Source organism: Alligator mississippiensis, chromosome 10 (genome assembly GCF_030867095.1).
Source record: "Alligator mississippiensis isolate rAllMis1 chromosome 10, rAllMis1, whole genome shotgun sequence".
In the NCBI taxonomy this organism is placed as follows: domain Eukaryota; kingdom Metazoa; phylum Chordata; order Crocodylia; family Alligatoridae; genus Alligator; species Alligator mississippiensis.
In genome coordinates, this window is record NC_081833.1 from 69,091,214 (window position 1) to 69,112,085 (window position 20,872).

Sequence of the window (20,872 nt, forward strand, 5' to 3'; positions counted from 1 at the left end):
CCTGTTGGCTAGCTCTAGGTACTTCCAAGTGGGTAGGGTTTGGGATCATCTTTCTGACATGCCCAAGACTCCTCATTCACATTACAGTTACCTAACTTGGGGTTTCAATTATGCTGTGAGGAAAGGAAGGTACATATGCTTTAAGCATGATAGCATCCAAGTCCGGTATTACTGGACTTTAGTGCTTTTCCAAGATCTTTACCTATTTTCAGCCTCCTAAGAGATTTCGCATATTGTTAAATGTTTTAAACTACTGGCTGAGTTGCTTTCCATGGCAAAATTACTTCTAAGTTATGAGAGAGATCCAATTTTCTGAATAAATATTATTTCATCCTTTTTTATCAATGGAATGAGATATCGTATTTAACCAGCCCTCTAAATATGGATTAATGACACCTCGGAGACTCTTTTAGAGGGGAATCTTTTCTTTCTTTCCTTAGACACAGATAGAAATGTGTTTCAGTTCAAAGAAAAGTAATCAGTAGCTTCCAAAAGGAAAATATGATTTATAGTTTCAACAAACAGGAAGGGGGGGAAAAAGTGTAATTTACCATGTGGTTCACCAGGAGCTAAATCTGTTCAGTTGACACAATAAATGATGTCAGGATTCTTCACCCGCTGTGTCAACAAAATGGGTGTTGTCAAAAACATTAAGACATCTTATTGACAAACTCTCAAGTCACTATACCCTTTGAAGTGGTTTTTGTCTTCTACCCGAGACTGTTGTATAGGCGGCATCGATTCATCTGATATATTGAGGCTGCAGCAAAGAGCTATGGGGGAATTCAGAAAACGACTACGACCATTAACTAGACAAAGTTATTTTGTAAATAGTTGTGTGGTAGCATTTTGAAAGGCAATGGTTTGTTAGTGATGAACAGCTGATTTACAATACCCAGGTAATTATGCTGTCCTAACAAACAGCTCTATGCTACACATCTACTACAATAAACCAACAATGCATAGCGGAGCTAAAAGCAGGTATTATTATATCGCAAACCACCTATTAAAGTTTAATTAAAAAATAAACACACTTTGCCAATACACATGGCCAAAGGCTCTTGAACATGATATGAACTAAAATATAGTTTATGCCATGTTACTGCTCCTTGGGTCAAAAACCTGGTCTCCAGCCTCCTGGAAGTGGTCCCAGTGAAGCCAGTCAGACTATCCATATGGAACTACATGCATGCTTTAACTCTTCACAGATAGGTTACCTGACAGGAAGGACTCGATTAAAAATTGTGAAAGCCATGCGGTACTGAACAGATAGAGAAAGGAACTGGCACAGACAGGCCACAAAGCTAAGAGAACAAGAAGTAAGTGAACACGAAGTAGCTCCTAGAGGTGACCATTCAAGGTTCATGGCATATTGGTGGGACAGGGGAGGAAGCTGCACATATGCCTCCCATTTGGTATCTGTTCTCTGGATGAATAGGAGAAATTGATGGTCAAGGATATCAAGTCTGCACTTTTTATAATAATTAAGTGCCATATATCACAGATGTATTCTGGGCCCAGTTCTTGTCTCAAAGCGAATCAAGTCTAATTCCACTAAACCCAACAAGGTCATGACAGCATAATACCAAGGCAAGAGGAAATACAGTTGTGCATACCTGATTGATTGATTATAAGGGCCACTTTTTCCTGGTTTTCTGCTTTCTCTGTACTTGTCTGGTATGTGGACATCCCTAGGGCCTGAGAGACAGCCAAGCAGACTCCTATGCAAACCCTTTGCAGGTCCCATGCTGGGTATCTGTTGAGAGTGGGGCTGGGACGTGTCTGGGGAATGCTGTGTTCCAGGTCTGTGCTGGTGCCATAGGTTACAACAACCTTCAAGATGTTCTAATCTCTACTGGGTATGGGAACAGTGTAGGACCAAATCCCAGAAACAGGGAGTTAACCAGCTCCTTATTGGCTCCCATCTCAACTACATGCAGCAAAATCTGATGCCACAGAGACTTTGGCTCAGCATTTTTAACCTAAGCTACATCGCACAAGATAGAAGCAAGGTGAGCGTGCCAGTTATATCCACTATAGAGCTGAGATTCAGTTCTGCAATTAGTATAGTATATAAGACATTTATCTGAGTCAAATTTATAGACCTGTGTAATATATGGATTTGCCTTGCCAATATTCCATAATAAAAATACACAGTACAAATACAGCTAAAGAATCTGATGTCAAAAATATGGATAGTGCAAGTGAATTGTACAAACATAATTAATAAAGGCATAGAATTGAAAGCCCTGGTGTATAGGAGTTGAGTCCAGGTTTACTCAAAGTCCAAGGGCTCCCATAAATTTCAGCCATGGCTTTTTTGTTGCTTAAATTATATCATTTCATTTTGCAAACAGGGATATGAAAGTCTCTACTAAAATGCATTTAATAGGACCAAGCTACCTTTTAGTTCTTACTTATTCCTAGGGGAAATATTTCTAAGTACATTTGTAATATCCCTAGATTTTGAAGTCACTGATCAGGAATTCTAATATTGCAACGTCAGGTCTCAACTGACCTCGGGTTAGGACTAGCAAACTGTTACTGTACTAAGAGCAAATTAAGGGATGACAACCTGGTGCCTACTTCCTGCTTACTATGTCCTACCCATATTTACAGATTATTTGCACCTCCCTATGGGTTCAGCAATCATATTGGGGAAGTGAAACAAAGGCTCCATCCACTTCTTGACCCTACAGATCCACTCCTGAGTCATTGGCATGAGCAGGGGAGAGTCGAAGCCATTTATTTCCTGGATGGGTAAGGAAGGATAAGGCAGTGCAAGTTTTGTCTTCACAAAATGGCATAGGATTATCCCGAAGCACTGCTGTGAATGGCATTTTTGCCAGCAGCCAGCAATTGTAGTTTCATCACCTCCCTGACATGGCAACTTTCATCTTACGTGTACTAAATTCAGGTTATTGTAATACAAGAAAATACTTCAAAATAGTTAATGCAGGCAACTTGAAAACATTGTGGGAGCCCCTAGAAAAGGGATTCAATGGGACTAAGTAAGAGACAGACAACTTTTAATAATCACAGATCTGCCTAGATCATGTAGAGTAACCTGAGTTTACAAAACTGGACACGTGTTGCAAATTATCTGCTAAAATAGCATGAGGAAGTTTAAATGGTGTTCCTTCATTTACTAGAATTCATGAGGTAGTACCAAGTGACTAGATGACCTGATCAAATTTTCACCTTGATGTGCTCATCTATATACAGGGAACTCAGAGAAGCCAGGATCATGTTTAGCAGGAAAAACAAGGGGGTGTTATATGTTTCTATGCAGTATGTTCCCACAGTCCAGGAAAGTGCTTGGGATCATAGGCATGAAGGAGCGGCGCTGCTGGGCAGCTGGAAGGGGCACCAAAATATCAGGCCACTGTGGATGATCTGGGTCTCTGATCCAGCTTTTGCATCACAGAAGCAGACCTTGGTCTCCAATGAGATGAAAGGAAGCATTCTGTACTGGGTAACCTCCTGAATATTCCCATGCCATATGCTCTTTTTTCATGGGGGGGGGTGTGCGTGTTGGGAGGGGGTGGTGGTGAGATGGCCTGGTCTGGCAGGAATAGTTGTAGAGTTATAGACTATTGTGAAAGCACCTTGTCCCTTACTGAACCAATGAAGAAAGTACTGAGCAAAAAGTGCATAAAAAGGCAAAATTTTTCTAGGCTTGATGCGAAAACATTCCTGACATAGCTCCTGTTTGCTATTATTTGATCCATTTTTTTTCACTGCAGCTAATGAAAGATAAACCACTTCAGAACCATGCCAGGTCTCTCCCTGTAGGTACAGTAGGTACTCCTTAATTTGGAGATACTCAAATCCCTCACTGGTACAGTAGGCTGGTATTTCTTACAGTATCTGTAGCTGAGAAGTCACATTATAGCACTTTGGAACATTTACAGCCTAAGAAAAAACCTTTTATGTGAGCATTTTGAAGCTCAAAGCTCTAATCTAGGACACGGTATATTTATCTGAGTCCTCAATTATTAATGTTACTCTATTGATTTGATACCTAAAACTCTAACAACAAAAACTGTGCAAACTAATTATGCTTGGCTTCCGACTGTACAGGGCTTCTCTGCTCATCATCTAAGTCTTCCTTTTATCAATCAGTAGAGCCTTATTCATAAAAACATGTACTGATGCCAGGTGCTAGAGAAATAAAAGGCTTATTAATTATCAACTAAATTGTGCAACCTTTACTTAGGTTGCGAGGTGTTTATTTGCAAGAGTGGTCTTGTTGGAAGTAGGTGAGTAAGCATTCACTATCTTTTTGGAATGGATGCCTGCCATTTTTAATTAATATTTTACATGGAAGTTTCCATCAACTATAAAAATATTACTTTCCTTGGTAATTAAGTGTTCAATATTGTAATGGAGTTCCTCAGATCCAATTATGCATTGGCCAACTACAGATATGTTTTTAACCAGAGGTCTGATCATGGCATCTTCACCCGCAAATGTAGCCTACTGTTACACTGCAACAATTTGGAATTCTGCATTTTGATAAAAGACATCTATTATTGCTAATTTGTCATGTTTGGAAGAAAAATGAGGGGGAAAAAAAATTTCCACCATTAGATACAAACAATCCCATTTTCAGAAGCATACATTTTTTGACCAAATGCCAAACTGAGTCAGGGTACCATAGCCTGCTGCTATACATACATGGATTTTAAGGAGATAGTTACTTGGCTTTATAAAGTTACTACAAAATAGAAAGCCCAAGTTTTTCCTGCATCAGCCAAACTGTAGCAAAGTAGGTCAAAAACATTTAATTAAAAATGTTCATTCTTATGCAAAAACCTGTTTCCTTTTATGGGTGAGAGAAAATATCGCCGTATGAAAAAAAATGTGTAACTATATTAATTGGCAGCAGTGTGCTCGGTGCTGTATGATAAACTACACAAAATGTTATTTTGGTAATATTTTGCAACTAAGACATTAATCCTGACGATCCCTCATCCTTTTCCTAAGATATATTACTGCCATAAACTTATTCCTAGGGCTGAGATGATGTCATGTGGAAGACTGATTAACACACCTATAATGTTATACGGTCTTTAAAATTTTATTAAGGTCACTATGAAGCATGACTCAAAGCTTAATGATACCAATGGATGGTTAGGAACAGACCCCAAACTGCTGTAGCAAGAAGGAGGGGCTCCTTATAGTATGGCTATGTGGAAAAAACTCTTTCTTTGAAATGTCTTTTATTACTTTTTTTCCCCAGTTTTACATCAACAAGCTGGAGAATGTATGTTTCTTTGGGGAAGAACATACGACATGACGTTTTAATTATAAGTCAGAGGTAAGGTCATTCTTTGTCCTAGCAGATAGGACTGTGAAACAGGAGACCCCTTCTCATCTCTAACAGGGGCCTGCTGTAGGAAGATCCAAGATGGTCTAAATCCTCTCATTTCTTAGTCTTTTTGTTGGCTACCCAGACTCTTTATAACAGGGGTGATCTCTCACAGTAGGGCTTCATTCTCAGTGTGGGACCTCTTAGTACTGCCGCAATGCAAGACCCATGTCTGGTTTAACTCTGTACTACATTGGATGCTACCTGTGAACTTCAACCAGTTACGATTTTACTGTTTCCCTTGCTAAATGATGGCATGGGAAGTTAACCCCTCTATTTATGGTGGCATGAAATTAAAGAGTTGGTTGTTTTATGTTTTCAATAGTCATGAAACTCCCTTTCCATGTTCCTCTTGCCATATCATAGAGTTTCAATTGTAATTTTGCTGTAATTTTACTATTTGTATCTTTACTATTTTTTATGGGACATATGCCAGATAAATCCTGCCCTGAGCAATTATATTCAAGGAAACACGTGCAGCAAGTGCAGACGTGCTGCTTCTATCGTGAGAGTGGAAATGGATGGGCTGCACATAGCATTTTTGACCATTTTGATTAGATATAAATAACACCAGAGGTGAAGTGTTAGTGGGGTATCAGGTGTTTCCATGATTTTGTAATGATACCAGTTATAGTGCTGACATTTATTTAGTTGCCACACAGTCGCATACGAGACACTGCATGGTTCTGTGTTCTGCCTAGGGAGAAAATTATCAAATCATCTGTTTTAGATTTTTTTAGGCCTCAAATCTCATCAGACTTACTCTCCTGAGACTTCAGTATCTCCGATATCTCCTTTGTATATAGGAAGAGAAAGTGAATCACCATCTCTTTTGATTTCCATATTCTGGGATCCATGTTAACTTGCTGCATAACATCCATGTACTTTTAAAGGAATTCCGCCTCTCTTCTTCCAAATACTCCTAAATCCACCTGTTTCTTTAGTGTGGAATATAATGATAGCTCTAATTCTTTATTTTTTTTTTTTTGCATATGTAATTTGAGCTGACTTTGCTGTGGAAAAAACACTTAGCTCAAATTTAGTATGTATTGCACTATTTATGTGTTCTTATGTGACACGTCCCAGAGAAAAAATAAATGAGATGGATCATATGAATCAGAAAAGAAGGTTTAGAAACTTCTTCAGGAAGATACGGAAATGCAAATCATTTTAGGAGCTAGCACATTAAATGGACTAGTGTAAATGCTTGACTTCAGTGGAATAGCCCCCGACTTCCACCGAATCAGCCGGGATCCGAATCTTGTCCATGCATCTTCATTATGAACAAGCTCCATTAGCTCTATTGAACAGCAACTTACATCATCGAGGGAGGTAATTTACAGTTTTTATAACCATCATAATTTGTAGTACACAACTAACCACACAGCCATTCTTTCAAAACATCAAGATAAATCATGAGGAAATCAAAGGCATATTTAATGTTTGATGACAAATGGCTACTAACAAACATTTATTGCAATGAATTGTTGTTAAAAATGGTGATTACGGGGGAAATGCTGAACAGAGTTGATTAGGACCACTTGTAGAGTTTTTTCGGCTGCCTCTCCTAAGTGCAATGGACCACCAAGTTTAGTTTAATCCTATCTAATTCTGCACAGGGTAATTATGGCAAATAATGGTAAATGAATCACATGCCCGTACAGGAGTATCACAGCCATTGTGGCAGTTAGATGAATGTGGTGTCAGAGGGATTAATGTGGTATAATACTGTGATCACTTTTTGCAGCCTGTTATTTAGTCTAGCCAGCTCCCTTTCATTAAGGTAGAGCAATACAATAAGGTTATTATAGGCAGGCTGACATATGAGTGCCTCCATCCTACAGGGGACTTTTGGCACCTTCTAAAAGTCTTGTTTTGTGCATTAATGGGGGGTGAAGGGGAGAGAGAGACAGAGACCAAATTTGCCAATGCTTGGGAAAGATTGGCATGTGAAGGATCTGCATACCACTGTGCCAACAAAGTAATTAGGCCTGAAAATTAGGTTGTATGTACCGCAGAATTCATGGGGGTCCAAAAAAGCACAGGGAGCAAGTTTTTGGCAAAGAAACTCAGCTCTCCCTCTCAGAGGAGAGGGGATCAGAGAGCCGACAGAGAGGGGGAACTAGCTGTAGAGAGGTAGCTAAATAGCTGAGTGAAGCAGTTTAAATTGGCCGCATATGATCTACAAGAAAGGACTCTGCTCCGTAGAGGAAACCTAAATGCTGCCACTCCAGCAAAGAATGACACCCATAACTTTGACATCTCTCTCAACATACTTCCTAACCTGTCTGATGTGGAGGCCTTTTCTAATACCCTAACTAATGGTTTCCTGTTATAGACCACGGAAGAAGTCAGTGATAGGGTGGATTAGGAGCGGTCTGGTCCTAATCAATACAGGGATATACATTCAAAGATGACTTTAATGACAGTGTTCCTAGCTGAATGACAATAGGTATTTTAAGGGTCAGATCTGTAAAATCAGATCTTCTGAGGCACCGAGTCAATGAACACCATTTTGTGAAGCTGGGGAGAACTGGTTGCGGGGGGTTTACTTTAATAATGAGAATCCTAAAAATGGAGTGGAAAAAATGTATTCCCTAAGCTATTGCTGTAACCCCAGTAGGCAGAAAACTACAGCTAATTTTTGTCCTTGTTTTTTTCTAAAAAAAAGAATACTTACTCAAACTAATGTATCCTTCTGATTTCCATCCTACTGAGAAATAGGTAATACTGGGAATCTCACAAAAAACCCATTGTTGAACAATTTACTGCTGAGATTTACTGACCCAAGACATGTGGAGGGTTTGGATTAATTTTGAACTAGCATCAGCTTTTGAGGGAGTTGTTTTCCAAACCAAACCTGTACAAGATGGTGCTTTGGCCCAGTTGCTGCCATTTCATGCCACCTGAGAGGTGTGGAGGTGATGGGACATGACTCCAGGTATCTAGCTGAGAAAGTCCCCAAGCAAGGGGAACTCACCTGCGGCAGCAAGCCAACTATTGAAGACAGTAAGTAGTTAAGACTCTACTCTGATGGTGACTTTACTCCTACTCGCCATGAAAGCATGCAGGATGGATGGCTGCCCTGTTAAATCACTTCATAACTTATGTAGGATCCAATAATTTCTTTTATAATTTCTGCTGGGCCAGGATGAGGGCTGCTTCATAATCCTAACCACTAGAGCTGTCTCATTTAAAGTGAATCCAATACATACTTTTTTTGAACGAGCCCAAAAGTAAAAATCCATTGTCAAGGAAATGTTTTGTTGCACACAAAATCAAAGCATTTCGTCCAAACTTTGGGTGCTATTTCAAAATGACAATTTTTTTTTTACTCTTCCTGGATTTTTTTTTTTTTTTTTTTTACTCTGCATCAATTCAGGATCAACCCTTTTTTTGCTTTGGAGGTTTTAGCTGAAAAAAATCTACCCATCTCTGATATCCAGCTCCATCTCCCTGTACAGAGCTGATATGAACACAAGAGATTATTTCACTGCTTACCTCCAAATGGGTTTAAGTTGTAAACATGCTGGTGTGTTTACAACTATGGACCATGTCCTCTTTTGTGTCTTAGCAGTAAAACATCTACAGGTCTAGAAATCACCCACCAGCATGGCAAGGAAAGCTCACGGTGCTGAAGTCATGGAGAACGGCTGATCTGAACTGTATGTGATTTTGTTTGCAGGAACTGGAAATAAGCCAAGTCCTGAGAAAGCACTTTGAGATATGAATAACCCATGAAGAGCTACCAAAACAGTGGCCTTGCCATGTTTCACAGGGGAAGGGATGATAAAGTGTTACAACCCAAGCCTACCTCAACTGCAGGAGAATGCAGGTACTATGCGGTGAGTATTTCGGGTCACACTTGCTATCACTGTGCTTGAAGCCCATAAGGTTTTCTGGACATTTGGACATTGGGAACAAAGCCTGTGAAGCATAAGGTTTAGATACCAGCTTCACTTTCTGTATTTTGGAAGACAAGCCAAACATTTCAGCATCTACAGCAGGGCAATTTAGCCTCTGAAGGGTCATTTAGAAGTGGACAGAACAAGGCTAAATCAATAGAAACAGGGTGCCTAATCTACACAAATTTGTGGACGATATATAAAAAGAAAAGGTTCAATGACAGAAGTGGAAAGGATTTTGAACATATAGATTGTATGAAAGGTTTGGGGATATTAACAGGTCATTCCTTTTGGAAGGTAGAAGACTGCTCTGAGTGACGGAGACGAAGCAAGCTGAAGTCACATTAAGCAAGCGAAACTCATGCAATTTACTCCCGTGCTTCACCTTCTTTATTACATTCATTTGATTACACCGTACTTAGACAGACGTGTGCTCGCTGGCAGGCTGCACAGAACGCCAATGCTGATGATACCTTAAATCAAGACAATGAATAAACACAGGTTTGAATATGAATTTCCGTAGGGCGGAAGAACAATGGTGAGATTTCATTTCCCATTTATTACTACATGCCGGTAATGTGCTTGATAGTGTAAATGCCTTTAATTGATAAGAATAGATTTTTTTAAATCTATTGGCTTTCTTCTACTCCTACGCTATAGTAAATCAGAAGCAGCTCTAGAGATGTCAATATAGTTATACCACTGTCTCTCTTTGGGAAAGAGGAGAATCAGAGCTACCTTTTTTTTTTAAAGGTATACAATATAGTATACACTTCTTAGCAGCACAGATGAAGAGGAAGGAGGGTCTAAACGGGTTAAGGGAGCAGCTTAAGATTTAAAAGACCTAGACTCTTTTACTACAGGCTTTCTGTGTTGCCTTGGGCATGTCACTCTTAGGCCCTCTATGCTCTAGAGGTACTTCCCTAACTTTAAGGAACATTATTATCTTTTTTTCTTGAAAATAAATTAGGGTGTTAAGCAAGCAAGCAAAAAAAAAGGAAATTGGAGATTAATTTGCTGAATGTTATAACAGACTTAAAAGGTCATAGGCAAGATTCTGGCCCCATTGGGGTCATTGAGAGATTAGCCATTTGCTTGGGAGGGGGCATCATTTCCCTATTGTGTGCCCCACAGGAACAATAAGATAGCTGTTTAGTGCAGAAAGACCACTCTCTTCACAATAAATAGCAGTAACAAGATCCCCACAGGAACAGGGACTTCTCTGGGCAAAGCAGCTTGCAGGGTCCAGGCCTACATGGAAAACTATACCCATAACTTGATGGAAAATATGGCCTCCAAACTGTTCTTAATTTCCTCTGACAGTTACCATGAAAACCATTCTTGCACAATTCCAGCATCCTTTAATCTGAAGGTGCCAGAATAGGAGAGAATGAACATCTGTCTTCGACTGACATGCCAATATTTAAGCAAGCAGTGGTTTTTCTTCCCTTCAAGATTATCAACTGATTATTCAAAATATATTTGCCCAAATATTGTTCCCAATTCCACAGCACACAGGCAGAGATGAGAACAGAATTTGGCCCAATATGTTTAAGCTAAGCACATTTTTTGCAGCTATGCAAAGTTATCTGATTTCCATGAAATACTTCATAAGTGGCAATTTGCCTTTGTGGGCCTTAGTTCACGTCAAGCCTTCTCACACTGATCATTTCATGAAGATTTAATTGAATCCCACTTAAATAGCATCAACTAGCACTTATTCATGAAGCTATCCAAGCCTTTCACCACAAATGCATAGTTTCGTATTTAAAAAAAAAGGTATTAAATAACCCTATCACAGGAGTAGCTTGAAATGTATTCCCTTCCTCTGCACCCACTTACTTCCATTTTAAGAGCATTTTTCCTCAAAATATAAATGTAAAAGTAATATTTTAACAAATGTACTAATTTTTGTTCTGACTCTATGTGGTAGGTCGGAGGTGGAGCTGTTATGTGAATAGACCCTGCTATGGGTTAGATTCAAGACAAACATAATGGAAGTGAAGATTACATACTTGTACATTGCTGCAACAGAGTTGGGAGTCAGGTAGGCCTAATTTGCCGGGTCAAATCCTGATACAGCATCACCCAGGTGTCATAAAGTCCATCTAAGCAATGCGGGTATGGGGCCATTCTGCAGGCTGGATCTTGACATAGGGCCAGTCTTCAGGCCTGATCCTGCATGGAGTCAATCTGCAGGTACAATCTGGCAGGCTGGCCTGCCCCCATATGTGGGATCTGGCTGCAGAATGACTCTGCACCCCCGGCCCATTGTGCATGAGCATGATCTGGGACACAGAGCCACATCACCTGAGACATGGGGTCCCTACGGGGAGTGACAATTAATGCTCCCACACTGCTCTCCCACTGCCAAATTTCCAGATCTGTAGGGAGCCCCATTGGCCAGATGACATGGCCTCATGGGCCAGATCTGACCCAGAGCAGAGAGATTGAGCATCACTGTATTAAAGTGACAGCCAGACGCACTTAACCCACCCTCCATCAAGAACTCCACAGTCCACTCCAGAAATGAGCCATGTTAGCTATGCCAAGGGCATGGAAACCACAGTGGTGCAGGCCAGAGAGATAGATTACATCCAGTGCTGTGCATCAGCATAAAGGTCTCTTTCAGAGCAAGTGAGGGGAGATGCCATTGAAAAAACTGCTTTGATTCACTTGGGGTGAATCGATTTCTGGGCCAGCAGCTGTCAATTTGTAACACATGAGAGGGGGTAAATCCAGCCCAGCTGGCGTGATGGCAGTAGGAGGTAGGATGGGTGTAAAATCCATAATGTGAATATGCACAAAAACATAGGTTAAAAGCAGAATCAGTCCTCCATTGCCTGTTAGTTGCTTTCCCTGGTCAGCTTCATCCATCCTCCAACTGAGACACCGGTGACACACATTTACCAGCATGTAACTACATCCATACCACCGTATTGCCACTGATTTGGGGGAAGACATTTTGGGCACTTCATTATTCAGTAGAATCCTAGGTTTATTTTTGCTCAAGAATGAGAAAGCCATTAATCTTGAAACGAAAGGGGGGTTATTTTTTTTTAATGTTGTACTGAGTTCATGTCATTTTGTTCATGATGATCCTTCCAAAACAAAACTCAGAAATACAATGGGTGACTTAAGAAATATGCTATTGTTTTGCTAGGGGGGGTAAGAATTATTTCTGTTTCCATCATATAAATGATCCCATAAGGGACTATGAGGGCTTTTTTTCTCATAAAAATAGCTTACACAGGTTCATATTAAAAGCATGATTTCTTGTTCTTGTTTGGCATGGTAAGGACGCAGTGGACTTAACTTCGGAGCTGTGATGAAATCAAGGTGTCTTGCTGAGATGCCCCCAGTATTGGTACAGGACCACAGTAAAAGCAGTGCAAGTGTCTTTGTACATCCAGCATGGGAAGAAAATTATTATATAATTGTCATTATTTATGCATAGCAGAAGAATTTGAATCCATCTTACACTCTTAAATTTGGAGAGAAAAGTCCATGTAATCTAAAAAAGGAGAATGAGTGAGAAAAATTATACTTGGACACCTTCTTACTCAGAATACAGTGGACAATTAAAAAATTGCTCTTTCCCTCCCCAACCACTTTCTAGAAGTCTGCTTAAGTATCATGGAGAAATTAAACAATTTTTATAGGTTGGTCGCAACATAAATAGCAAATTTCATGGATATTTCCCACATGTGCTCTGGCAGTCCTGCTGCTTGCGCTGATTGGCAGAGAGGCCCTAGATGCAGGAGAAAGGGGTGGCTGCTATCTTGTTTCCTGGCTGCCCTTCGTGTGGCTCTGCTGCTTTGTGCTGATTGGCAGAGAGATCCTGGTGAGGCAAGGTGGTTGCCATCTGGTCTGCTGGCCTTTGCGGCACCCCACCAGCCTGTGCCTTCCTTCCAAGGCTTTTGATGTGGTCCCCCACAGCATTCTTGCAGACAAGCTAAGGAAATATGTGTTGGATGAATGGCCTGTAAGGTGGATAGAAAACTGGATGTCGACAGCCAGTATCAAATGGAGTGCCCCAGAGGTTGGTCCTGGGGCTGGTTTTGTTCACCATCTTCACCGATGACCTGGAAGATAGCATAGAGTGCACCCTTAGCAAGTTTGCAGATGACATAAAGCTGTGGGGAGTAATAGATATGCTGGAGGGTAGGGCTAGGATTCAGAGAGACTTAGAAAAATTGGAGGATTGGCCCAAAAGAAATCTCATGAGGTTCAACAAGGACAACTGCAAAGTCCTGTATTTAGGACAGAACAATCCAATGCACCAGTACAGGCTGGGGGCTGAGTGGGCTGGGCAGCATCTCTACAGAAAAGGACCTGGGGGTGACAGTGGACAATAAGCTAAATATGAGCCAGCGGTGTGCCCTTGTTGCCAAGAAGGCTAATGGCATACTGGACTGCACTGGTAGGTGTCTTGCCAGTAGGTCAAGGGACATTATTATTCCCCTCTATTCAGCACTAGTGAGGCCACATCTGGAGTACTGTATTCAGTTTTGGGCCCCCAATTACAGAAAGGATGTGGACTAATTGGAGAGAGTCCAGCAGAGAGCAACAAAAATGGTGAAGGGGCTGGGGGACATGACTTGTGAAGAAAGACTGAGGGAACTGGGCTTATTTAGTCTAGAGAAGAGAAGACTGAGGGGCACTTTAATAGCAGCTTTCACCTAGCTAAAGAGGGGTTCAAAAGATTATGGAACAAAACTATTCTCAATGGTTGCAGATGACAGAAGAAGGAGCAATGGGCTCAAGTTATAGCAAGGGAAGTTTAAGTTAGATATTAGGAAGAATTTTCTCACTCGGAGTGTAGTAAAACACTGGAACAGGATACCCAGAGAGGTAGCAGAATCTCCTTCCTTGGAGGTTTTCAAGACCTGACTAGACAAAGCTGTGGCTGGGATGATCTAATTGGCGATAGTCCTGCTTTGAGCAGGGGGTTCGAGGTCCTCCTGAGGTCCCTTCTAACCCAAATTTTCTATGATTTCCATGATTTGCCCTGGATGGGCTGTGAAGTTGGGTTGCAGTGGCAGCGAGGACTCCTGGCTCCCACTGGGGAGCCAGCATTTTATTTTTATGAAGGGTTTTTTTTTTAAGCTGCTTTTGTGGACAATTCCAGATTTGATAGTTTTTGCGAAATATGCAGAATTGCAAATCAAGTAGACCTTTATCCATTTCTTTTTTTCCTTCCTTAATTTTCCTCATGTGGGCTCAAAATAATTTGCCCATCAGACATGATGGGAAGTAAAGCAAGTAGTTTAGACATGCAAGAAAAATTGCTGTGAGACTTAAATGGGAGAAAAAAACAGTTTAATTTGGAACCAGAAGAAAGAATAAAATAGATGTATAGACAATAATGTTTTATATCTAATAGCTTATATCTCAATGATTCTTAACCAGGATGCCGCAGCACTGCAATACACAAAGCATTTGGCAACACACGAAGTACTTGGAAAGTCTTGCTATTATTTTAACCTCTTTGGCTAAGTGCAGAGAGACAAAAGGCCTGAGGCTGAATCAATTCAATCTTTGCAGGTTAATCTAAGCTGCGTAGATTGAACTGATAAGCAAATGAACAGACATTCACTTTTGATTCCAGAAATGCAGTCACATGCCTGCAGTGTCCCAGGCCAGAAGCTGGGGGGTGCCAGAGCACACCTCCCTGCTCACCTAGAGCAGAGAGCTTGGGCCAAAACTAGCCCACCTACCCTGCCAGGGGCAGTTGCAGGGGAGGTGCAAAGCAGCCTCAGGTGCTGGGGGACCATGAGTTAACTTGAATTGGGGTGTGGGGGGTGGTCTGGGACAGAAGTTCAACAAACCAATTTAACCTAAATCAGTTAAATCTGACACTACATCCATCCAGGTTTATCTTAAACCAGTTTCAGCCATTTTGAAAGTGGTTTATGTGCACTGAACTTTTGTTGTGTTACAGATTTGAACTGGCTTTTGATCACTTATACCAGTTTGCGTGTCATTTTGGTCCCTAGCCTTGGTCAATCTTCCATTTTTGGTCTCAACCTTTGCTTTCCATCTCTTAACACCCTCTTATCGGCATTCTACAATCTCGAGCTTCTTTTTATTTAAAAATGTTTCCTTTGCTCCCATTGTATCTGCAAAGCACATAACCTCTGAGATACATTAATCAAGTATCTAATCTGTCACTATCTATCTAGTCATAAGTGGTGTGTTAATAATGGTTCAGAGAAAATTAACCTTCACTTCTTGCTCATTTTCATACTCCAATCCAGTCCAAGGCATCAAACATACTTTTTTCCAGCGCTGTTGGTTCCAATATCCTGATAAGAGCTTGCTCACCCAGCTCTTTTGCCCTGGTACAAGGAAAACATCTTATCTGAGCCAGTCTGGGAGAATAAATGTAAACCAACCCAAAGGGCAAACATTAGCCGGTTGGAGTATGCTCCTGCCTCCTCACAGAGGGCTGTGTTTTCATCCTCTCTTCTATTTCCCCAAGCTTGTCACAATGCCCTGTCTGATAGTCACGTTCATTCATTCATTCATTCATTCGAGGGTCCCATCAGTTTCCTTTCACAGCCAGGTGTTTCCTGGCAATACCTGCTATCATAACTGGCTGGCTGCTCCTTACTCCGTGACACCTACTGCTTAGCCTTTGGTTGGTGCTTTTGTCAGAAAATAAACTATTTCCATGCAGGCTCTCTCACACTGAGCCAGTATCTCCCATCTGGCCAGAATCAACCTTCTTTTCCTTTCTCACCAATCCTGCCAGATAATGATGGGCTCATCCTCCAGCAACCCGAAAGCAATGATTGCATTCTACAGGCAGAGCAGGCTACTCGCCAGCTCAACATCATGATCAGTGGTGTGCTATAAAACAAACAGGCATATTAATCCAAGTTTCAGCTTCCTCTTTCCTTTCATGGTACAGTATCTGCTTAGTTCATCAAGGCAGAGAGCAATGCGCAGTCCAAAAATGAGTGCCAGCTTCCTTCCATTGCACATTAAAATCAAGTCTCTCAGTTATCTGCACTAAATTAACTCCCATGTACTGCAAAGCATATTAACTACTTGAATGCATTCAAATCTACAGTGTAGGGTGGGGTCTGGAAAGCAGGATCCCGATGGCTCTAATTCACACCATGTATACTGCCAGCATTGTCATCCACACATCCTGTCTCTCACTCCATTGAACATAATAGTCTTGCCTTTAAAAAGGTGTGGTTTTTGAAAGTGTACCTCAGGGAGGAAAAGGAAAATGAAGGAAAAAGACAATAGAAAAAGGAGTTAATGCCATAAGCTGAGGATTCTCTATTTTAGCTACAAAATTGAACTGGTTACTCAGTCTTTCCTAAATGCTATGTGAACAAGCCTAATGCAGCAGCTGAGTATTCATCAGTCCAGGGTAGACGCAGCAGGTATAATGAATGCCGGCCTACATGCTCCTTCCCCTACTGCAAGGAGCCAGCTGTATACAGGCAGTGAGGGTGGCCTGGCTAGCTGAGTGCTTCTTTACTGGGATAAAACAGAGCAGCCTGAAGGTTGCTCTAACTTCCCCTGGGAGCCAGGAACTCACAGTGCTAAGGAAAGAGTCCTCCCATATACATCGAGTGTTGCCATGGGAATTCAAGGGCTCAAGGTCAAAAGATTATCAGCCAGTGACACACAATGCAGTGATGCAGCACTGCGTCTGGCTACCTTTGATTCCTGACCTTGAATGACCCTTTCCAGCTGGGTCAAGAGGAGTGTGTAAAACAACTCTGGCAGAGTCTAAGCAAGCCTTGAACTCCTGCTTTGAAAGCCATAGTAAGATGTCTTAAGAGTGCCCCATAACCACCCCGCCCCATAACTCCCTATTGGAAGAAGTAGAAAGAACCTGATTCCTGAACTAGAAAAATGAAACAGCAAAAACATAATTGTACCTGATGTGATCATTCCTTTGGAAGAAATGTAACATACCATACTAGATTTTGATTTCAATGTTGCCAACAAGTTAACTTTTCCTAGTTTTCAACTACTCCTGCTTCTTTTCTTTTCTTTTTTTTTTTCTTTTTTTTTTCTTCTTCTTTTTTTTTTTTTTTTTACTGCCAACAGCATGAAATGGAACATATTTTGGGAAAACAAACTGAGTTTTACATGAGCTTTTCTAATATTATTTTTTTTTAAAAAGAATAACAAATATTTGCCCAGTAGATGAACTGTAAATGTTATCAAGCAAAGTAAACATTCCAACTGTAATTGTTATTGGAGATGGATGAATTCATAAATATGGAAACACTAAAGAATGGTGTAATACAGAAACAGAATGCAATGGACTGAGAAAAGAACGCAGTGTGCAGCCATTTGTGCAATGGCAGTTCAACTGGGTTAAATAACTAACCAGAACACTGAAGAATAGAGCTCTACAGCATTGTAGCATTTTCATTTTGCTGGGCTGGGGGCAAATGTTTGTCGTTTGGTGACAGTCACGACCGACTCAGGAACTACATGAGCAGTCAGTAGTAACCAAAGAACCACACCAATATATAGCTCCCATGGTGAATTGTGTCCAAAATGCTCCAGTCCAAAAGGAAACACCCCCCCCCCCCCAGCCAAACAAACTACAGGACAAAAGAAAACTATAGGACTTTCATTAACATTGAGGGTGAGAAAGAGATCTCATGTGTCACGTCATTCACGATAGCCATATGAGTGGTACAAGCAGTAAAGAAATAAAAAAAATTGGGTAACATTTTCGTTGAAGAACATCAGGGGATGAATTGAAGAGCCATTAGTGGCTTGGGAGGCATAATCTGAGTATCACTATCCCTTCCCCTTCATCTCAGCTTTGCTTTGACATTTGAATATGAACTCAGAATTGCCCATGCTCACATAATTTTATCACAAGGCTCACAGTATTTGTGCCTTAGCAGCTTGTATACCACAATGCATGCCAAACCAACATCAAAAGGGTCTTAGTTTGGTGGATTAAATATCTGACTATTTTGCGGAAGTGTTACTACTACACCTTGCATCACCTCTCATCGTAATGTTTCTTTCAGCATCTCCCTGAAAGCGCTACCTCATGCCAATTTAGGGAGAGTGGTCAAAATCACCCTCCTAGGTGAGGATTACTGAAATCATCCTCCTTTGCATTCAGAACAAGAGTCTGTGTCTTACTGTTCTGGCTAGCAGTAATTACTTGGTGAGAATATGGGCAACAGTTAGCTGGTAAACCAAGCAACCTGACTTATGCCGTCTTGCAGCTCTGCTCCCAAGAAGTGTTTTTGGAGTAGCTATCATGCCACCACAGAGATCTGGCATAAACACTTCCTGCTGAGTAGTCCCAGTCCTCTGTAACGCACATTTCTCCCACTTCTTCTAGATTTCTGGCATGTCCCTATATAAATAGCCTGCAAGCTGATTGAAATCAAAGCAATTCTTATGTTTTCCGCTGCTTCAAACCCATGATGTTATCAGTGATGGCAGTAGTGTGATGATAACTAATAACCAATATAGTCCCACCATGAATTTTTTACACTTCTAGCTGTGCTGCTGAAATCAGGCTGCAATCTGAGGAAACAAATGGGATATTGCGTCTGACTCCTAGCATCTATTTTGCAGGTGCAACCTCCAGTTTTGCACACAAGGCTTGCCCAGACACAGGGAATTGCAAGCTCTAGTGTTTACACTCAAACGAACTGATCAGAGCTCCCAAGAGTCCATCTGAGTGCTAACATTTGCACCCATAATTAAAAATAATCTAGGAATCGGGGAGGCTGGCCTTCTGCTTATCTGGAAATTTATCTCAAAATATTCAGTACAACCTCAGTCATTAGCTTTCAAAGTCACAAATGGAGCTGATACATGTCAAATCAATATGAAGACAGATAACTTCTTATCAGTAGGAATGGATACTGAGAAACAGTCTCAGTGTGATGGTATCACTTCATTAGGTAAGTTATCAACTACTGATGCCACGTGTGACACTCTCACATCGCCCTGAAAGAAGCGTATAATTGTATGCCTTATAGCTTAATCATTCTATGCACCAGTTAATTATACGGCACATTAAATCCACCTCAAAATAAACAAATACTGTAATTAAAGAAAGAAAAATTTTAAGTCAGCCTAATTATCCAAATTCAGACTTCATGTAGTTGGGTGCATCTCAGCCTGTAAATTAAAGCTGGGGTGCAGAAAATGGGAAATGTAATTATCTAGGTCCCCAACTTATAGAATTGGGACCTCCCTAAGCTGTCGAGACATGGTCAAGTTACTGTGCTTGGAAAGTTACTTTTCCCGTTTTCACTGCTTCTTCTCTCTCCGTTTCACGTCCATCATTCTGCATGCACGTCACAACGTTCCCTTGAAATACACAGGACTTCAGATAAACGTTTTAGTGCCATTTCATCCTATGGGGTTCTTAGGCCCTATAATACGCAAGTGGATGAATCATGTCAATACACTTTATTCTTAGAATGCAAATCAGTGCAAATCTAATGGACCTCCAAGTGTTCCTTTGATATCACATTACAGCATGTTCACATGGGACTGGGAGCCTTGCAGAACATGTCCCACCAATCATTCAGTCGGCTGGTACGTTTCTCTCTGTCTCTCAATGGCTTCATTTATTTGCCAAATACCCAGTGGTCCAAAATACTCATCCCATCAGAGGGCTCTCAGCTATGCACAAAACTAATTTGGCCCATCTTTTCTGTGGAGTTTTAATAGTCTCCTGAAGCATGGGCCATGCCACAATACTTCCTTTATCTTGTATTTCCCTTCTCACAGAGTAAATAAACCGAACTAATTAGGTTAAGGGATAACCATGAGTAATGTCACAGCTGCACTAAACAACTCTCAGAGAGTAGCTATGGAACAGCTCAAGCATTTGGAGAAGCACAGAAGCAAGTCATCTACGATAACCTGCCATACATCAAAATAATAAAAGGAGACAGAACTTGGCAGCGGTTATGACACTGCAATATTGACATGGGGAGGGAGGTCCAATATAAATATTTTAAGATCTTTTATAAATAATTTCTAAACCTAACAGGAATGTCCATGAACTGTAACAGCTCAGTCCTAAACAGAACCAAGTTTATGATGATTAGATCAGATTTAGATTGGGAAGGTAGTGGAGAAAAATAAAGGAAAAGGCGGGGGGGCGGGGGGAGGTCTGCAGCTTAGTGGGTCACTTTCACACTAGCAGCATTGGTGCCAAATGGAGCTTTCTAATTACGTTCATTATCCTGCTGAAATTGCAAGAGTGAAGCACAAAAAACTGCGCAGCGATGGGGTGATTCACATGTTTCTGGAATCTACAAGCCATGCAATCCCCTCCCGGGCACTATGGCTGTTGTCTATGGAGTGAATTAGGGTTTAGTGGCCCCAGGCTGAACTCATGAAAAGGAGTAACAGATATTTAGGCTATAGAATTTCAGTGAGGGAAAACAACCCTTTTACTTTTCAACCTGGTTTCAGGCTGCTAAAGGGACCCGAAGTGATTATATCGGGTAGTGTTGCATCATAAATATGAGTGATAATATCTGATAATATGTAGGTTTAGGGTCAGATATTAGAGGACCTCTTAATTGTCCTAGCAAATTTCATGCAAGTACAATCC

General features: G+C 41.0%; 1 long non-coding RNA gene across 9 annotated transcripts in view; it reads left to right on the forward strand.

Annotated features, from left to right (window-relative positions):
* The window catches only part of LOC109283355 (uncharacterized), a 105,725-nt gene that overhangs the window by 63,301 nt on the left and 21,552 nt on the right, over positions 1-20,872 (forward strand). For 5 of the 9 annotated variants that reach the window (XR_002090492.2, XR_002090496.2, XR_002090495.2 and 2 more), the window contains exons 2-5: positions 5,246-5,323; positions 9,060-9,219; positions 9,577-9,817; positions 11,213-11,326. This is a non-coding gene — a long non-coding RNA (uncharacterized LOC109283355). Of the gene's footprint in view, positions 1-5,245; positions 5,324-5,521; positions 8,384-9,059; positions 9,220-9,576; positions 9,818-11,212; positions 11,327-20,872 lie in introns of those variants that run through there. The other 4 variants (XR_002090494.2, XR_002090482.2, XR_002090489.2 and 1 more) reach the window with 2 other exon arrangements.